The sequence below is a fragment of the Electrona antarctica genome (assembly GCF_951216825.1).
Source record: "Electrona antarctica genome assembly, chromosome: 22".
NCBI classification, from domain to species: Eukaryota; Metazoa; Chordata; class Actinopteri; order Myctophiformes; family Myctophidae; genus Electrona; species Electrona antarctica.
Window position 1 is genome coordinate 32,743,887 of NC_136805.1, and position 6,267 is coordinate 32,750,153.

At 43.6% G+C, this 6,267-nt stretch overlaps 1 long non-coding RNA gene across 1 annotated transcript; it reads right to left on the minus strand.

The window, feature by feature from the left end:
* Positions 1–363: 363 nt before the first annotated feature.
* On the minus strand, positions 364–4,404 carry LOC306915589. Its single transcript, XR_013788848.1, has 3 exons — positions 4,154–4,404; positions 1,810–1,996; positions 364–1,423 (listed from the first exon to the last, which is right to left on the minus strand). It is a non-coding gene; the product is annotated as an uncharacterized lncRNA (long non-coding RNA).
* Positions 4,405–6,267: the final 1,863 nt, after the last annotated feature.

Below are 6,267 nucleotides of genomic sequence, written 5' to 3' on the forward strand. Positions count from 1 at the left end.
CACACACGGCAGCTACTGCTGCGATTGGTCAACAGAAAAGCCCCTGTGACATGATTGGACCAATATTGTGGGTGCAAAAACCTAGATTGGGCGAGACGCTCCCCCTAGTGGATAATCTGAATACCACTGCAACTTCAGATTTAAATCAACTAAGGCAAATACCGTTAACTTCTAGTCATGATGCAAAGGTCAGTTTTAAAAGGTCTTTCAAGGGTTGTCAGTTTTAATTTAATGCTGCTACATCCACAAATTCCACCTGCATCCTCAAGAGGAGTGAGAGTTCACTATACCAGATTCTAAACCCCTTTCATTCCAAAAAACAGTTATACAATTTGTCATCCGTCTCTGGTCCCCAAATCTACACTTTTATTCATAAACTCTGGTAAGGGTTCATATATTGGACCCCTGGTGTTGAGAACCAGTGTACTATGAATGCATGTGGTACAGCGTAGACCGTATACTGTACCACACATGTGGTTCCCCGCTGCAGTCTATTCCAGAGCAGAGCTTTTCACTTTGTGCCCAACAAAGAGACAAGTCAAAATCTCAAGTCATACCTGTATTTAGTGAAATAGACGATCTACAAGCTCAGTATGGCACAATGAGCTTGTAGATCTTGTGTCTGGGGTGGAAAATAAATTCCTTAGTGGTTAAAATATTCTTTGTAGGTATATCATTTTTTTGCCTCTGTATGGGGAAACTGGGTGTGCAGAAAATACTTATGTAAACAGAAATGTTATAGTACAATACAGTATATTGCAATAATGCATGTCTGTCACACAATCCCAAGGCACACCAATAGGAACCAAGTGTCTATTCAATCAATTTCTTAGAAAAAGTACATTAGTAAATAAACCAGGTGAAGGTTTCATGGGCATTACAACTAGTGGCACAACTTCCTTTTAAACATTACCATAGTACCATACTAAATTATACCACCAATTCAAAATGTATTACATTATTATTTACATGATGCATATATTTACAAAAATGTACATGTGAGAACTTTGCTGTAGTTTGCCATTTACATTGATAATTCATAGATATGTTTGACATGAGACCTTTTCCATATGATGGTACACAGAACATAATTTATACATTGTCTTTGGCACAACAAACATGTAGTATGTTATGTAGCTTACATGACAAGTAGTCTACAAGGTCCCAACACAACACGTGAGCTTGTAGATTGACCATTTGCTGTCGAGTCACACCCATCCAAAACGCATCACTCTCATTTTGAGTAGGCTCTCAGAGAAAAAAAAAAATATATATATAAAGGTCGATGAAAGGCAACATGTCTGCAAGCATGTCCGATTCAACCTCAGGGATTGCCAAGCAGCTAGACTCTTCACAGTAGACGACTGCAGCTCAGAAAGGCCAGTGACATCAGCTTGCTCTCCGAGTTCTTCTCCTTGACGGCCTAGTTGAGAGGGAAAACTAGCATTAGAATGATTGTATTTAAACATGTTTTACTCCATTATATTATACTAACCCTAGTGGAGAGGAACATCCCCATCTAACTCCATTATATGCTACATTTTACTAACCCTAGTGGAGAAGACATTTAGTATTCAATATTTATCCACGTAAACATCCCCATCTTACTGCATTATACTCACTCCAAGTTACAATTAAGCAGATGCTCATCACATGCAGAGAGTGTCTCAGTAATCTAGAATAATTGGTCTGAACATCTGTACATCGAAACTATAGGATGCCTGGTAAAGAAATGACCCTAGCATCCGTCTTAAATAACATGCCATCTAACCTACATTTATACTAACCCCATCCCTAGTGCCAACTCACCTGGAAATGTTCATTCCCCTCACTGACATTCTTAGCGATGTGCTGCATAATTGGTTTCAGGTGAGCCTCATCATGTTGTGAGATGAGTCTCCTGATGTAGCTGGAAACTGTGATGAGCCTTGATCAGCCAGTCCATTAAGACAGTGTGCCGTTATCTTGTAGCCCTTCACGTACCCTGGTGTGTGACCTGTGCAAACAAAACATTTCATTACATTGCTGCAAGACACCAGGTCACATTATAGGCCCCACCTGTCCCAATTATAATATACAAGTCTACAAGCACACAATGCGTTGCACAGATTTGTGAGCGTTTAGATTGGCATTGTTTGCCTATCTAAGTTATTTGTCAAATCTGCCTAGTGCAATTTGTGTTTACAATGCCTAAAAGCCAAATACAATAATTGCAATTGTTTTTCTCATTGAACATAAACATTTAATTTCTATGACAATTAAATGTCAAGTAAAATGTCATGATTGTGACAGACAACCCTAGTCACATCATGTAGTAAAAAAAAAAAAATCACACCCGTGTGAACTGAGTGGTGTAAGGTCTTACGTATATAGACTGATCAGCTGTGGTCTTACGAACAGACAGACACGTAAACTAACAAAGCCAGTTGTACGAGTGGTTTACACCACTCAAAAATATAATATATATATTATACACACACACACACACACACACACACACACACACACACGTGGTTTAGAAGACATTTTGTAGGGCGAATCTAGCCCCTAGGATGACCACCACTTAAAAACCACATGCTACGGTGCCCAAATCTGAATTTAGGTGCTCAAATGAACTCAAACTGAAGCAATTCAGTAAAGGCCAACACTTCCTCCTGGGGTCATTTTAGGGGCTGGGACCTCCAGTAAAAGGCCTAAATACTCTCCAAGAGTTGGGGAACGACATATCAAGAGAGTGCAGTGGTAGGCCCTTGGATTGACCCAGGACCAGTGATTAAATGTACCCCACTGAAAAATAGCAGATCTACAAGCTCGTAGCGTGGCACTCGGTGCCGCACTACGAGCTTGTAGATCTGCCCAAAGTTGAAGGGCTTCAACCTTGGGTACTGGGTAGCTGAAGCTCTGCCCTTCAACTTTGGGCACTTTTACATGTAGGCTGACCCAAAGTTGAAACAGTTGCCAGGGGGACATCTTTGGGCATGGGGTCCTCATCGTTGGATATGTTGTTCCCACAACCAAGAAGAGTATTTTACCCTTTACTGGAGGTCCTAGGCCCTAAAATGACCCCATGAGGAATCGTTGGGCACCCTAACATGTGGTCTTTAAGTGGTGGGCCTGTGGTCATCTTAGTGGCTAGGAGGTCCAGTGAAAGGCCTACATACTCTCCCAAGATGGAGGAACAACATTTTACAATCTGGGAACCCTAGGCCTTTGTATGGCTACAGTGCGACTGGTTCAATACTACCCTAAATCTAGGCCTAAAACGTGACACCTCAAAGTGGGGTACATTGCATCCACTGGTCAATCCAAGGGCCTACCACTCCACTCTCTTGATAAGTTCTTTCCCAACTCTTGGAGAGTATGTAGGCCTTTCCCTGGACCTTCTAGCGGCTAGAAGGTCCAGGGAAAGTCCTACATTGTAGGACTAGTAGCATGCCAAAGTTTGTGCTATTGCCATTGAGAATGCATTGGGCGTTTAAGTTAAATAACTCAGAAACTACAAATCATTTCAAAGTAAAAAGTTCCAGAATGTGTCTCCACAGTAAGCTGAATTATAAAATGTGAATAGAGTTTCTAGGTGAAAGTAATTTTTTGATGTGCCATAGAGCTGCCATTGAGCCCCATTATAAATTTCTCAAATTTGAAAGCACTATATTTCTAAAACCATGAAACATTTCAAAGATTCCATTTCAGGCAAACATGTCCACCGTAAGATGAACCTAAATAGGTTTGAATGGGGTTTCTATAAGTGTAAGTATGTAGGACTAGTAGCATGCCAAAGTTTGTGCTATTGCCATTGAGAATGCATTGGGCGTTAAATACGGGGGGGGGGGACATATTTTGACAGCAGACAGCCGTCATAATTTCTCCCCCCTCCCTATTCCAAAGCCCCCCCCCCCCCCCCCCCGGTACATTATATATTTAAACTATTTTCAGCAATGGTACACTTATTTTTTCAGTGGGTAGATCTTGTTGAGCTGGTCATTTTGAAAGTAGATCTCACGTCATAAATGTGTGGGCACCCCTGGCCGCTAGAGTTCATGCAGCTTTCTCTGCTCCAGCAATTGGCGAGTCGCCTTGGATGAAGAGCAGTGTTCAAAGATAAGAGAAAAAGAGATGAAACTACTTCAGAAAAGTAGTGTGTGTGATTTACCTGGGGTCCCTGCTCAGTTGTGCATGTTGTAAGGGTCTCCCACCACACACCTCCTAGCATGCTCCATGGTGGTATCACCTTGGACGTCTGCCTGGAGTGCTTTGGATCCTTGGTGATTTCTGTAAAAGGTTTGTTTTATCTACGGGTGGTCCTTAGTCTGATCCCTTACCCTTTGAGCTGTCCGGCATGGTGGCCCCTGCCAAGACCTGCTCTCTGGGTAAGCGATTCGCAAGCTCCTCCACCAACGTCAAGGTGACCACCCATGGGAGGAGTCCCAATTTAGTCATCGCCAATTCCCAATTGCCCCAAGTGTCCTTGAGTCCCTGTTGCTGGCACCACCACCCCCACAGCTGGGGAGGTATAAACTACTGTGTGCATCCTCCCATACACACTTGGAAGTAGCTTCTGCAGTGCAGCAAAAGGGACAGTCACTTGATCCATCGCCAGCTTAAGTTCCCACCCGTAAACACGGCCAATTGTGTTTGATGGAGCGCCAGGCCAAGCTGGAAGCACTGCAGTTACTCCTGGGCGTTGAACCCAGCTTTCTGCTGCAGTGGTGGGTGAGTACTTTACCTCTTACCACACCCAGACACCCCACAGACAGACAAACGCTCAGGCGCAAGACGCAACCTAGAGCATTCACAGGGTTGAATGGCACCTCCGCCAGACACAAGGCCAACTGACTGGTGAAGATGACACCGAGCAGCAGCACGCAAGACTCAGTCGGTAGAAACCTGTGAACTGAACATACTGCAGAAATTATACAGGCAAACGAGACACTTTGTTAGTTGTCATAATCACCATTATTACGTTATGTTAAAAGTTAAGTCAAAACAGTGCGATAGTGTCAAGTTTCTCTGAGAGGGCTACCACATGTGGAGGAACATGAATCCCTCCCAGATCCACTTCCTGCTGAAGGCACCAAACCAACCCTCACATCAACATAGATCACCCTCCCCAACTTAACACACCGATGCCCCATCATTTGCATGTACATTTTTCATAATTTCTAAAGTAGTCAGCCAATAGAAAAAAAAGAAAAGTCAACCACCCCTTAACTTAACCTTAAATTACTTATCAATATTATAACAATGGAGCAGCGGTGTGCCCCAGAGGCGAGGACACGCATTGGTATCAGCCAACCTGATCCTATCACTGACATCACAGGCATCCTCTAAACCCGCAGGTTCCACACACCTGTCGTCCTCATGAAGAACTATAAACAGTCTTATGCTTCGAGGAGGACCTCTGCCGATGGTCTGAAGGGGAAGGCGCTCCGTCGGCTCGTCGCTAAAGGCGAGGCACCTCCGTATTTTCTCCTCGGGGAAGCTACAGAACACAGACAGCTGCATCTGTAGACGGTCACCCTCCACTGGCACGGGACAACCCGTGGGAGAAAGGTCACTTTCCTGATCCATGCACCGATAGAGCTCAGGGACGCACGCTGTGATGGCCTCCATCGGTCAGGGGGCGGTTCCTCAGGTTGCCCACATGGACGTTGATCTGCCTTCTGGAACGAGCTCCTGCAATGCAAAACACAACTTTAGTTTACCATCATCGTTATTCTAAACTGAAATGTTTGTTGAGGGGCGCCAGCACCTCCTATGCCCAGCTTTGAGTGTTTGTGTAAACACAAACATGGAAGACAAAAGTGAGGACACAAATTGTGATGATGTATGAATATGATAAGAGCTCCTCTAACTTCACACAGGTGCAATTGTTAAATTCCAAATTAGATTGAAATATTTTGTAGATCCAGTGAGGTGAATGAGCTAAAAGTCTGACAAAAAAAAATGTATTACAGTAATTGATCAATAACTTACTTGCACGTCCAGAGGTTGAAGACAGCTCGTTGATGAACTTGATGTGACACCGCTCCATTCTGCTGTTCTGTGGAGAGAGGGGGGGGGTGCTGAGAGAGAGAGAGAGAGAGAGAGAGAGAGAGAGAGAGAGAGAGCGAGCGAGCGAGCGGACACCTATGGAAGTAAAATACTTTATACATCTCATTACAATACATTAGTTACAAAATATTAATTTACCAATTAAACTTACTTGCCATAATACTTACTTGCACGTCCGAGGTAGACGACGGCTTGTTGATCTTACAGTCTTAG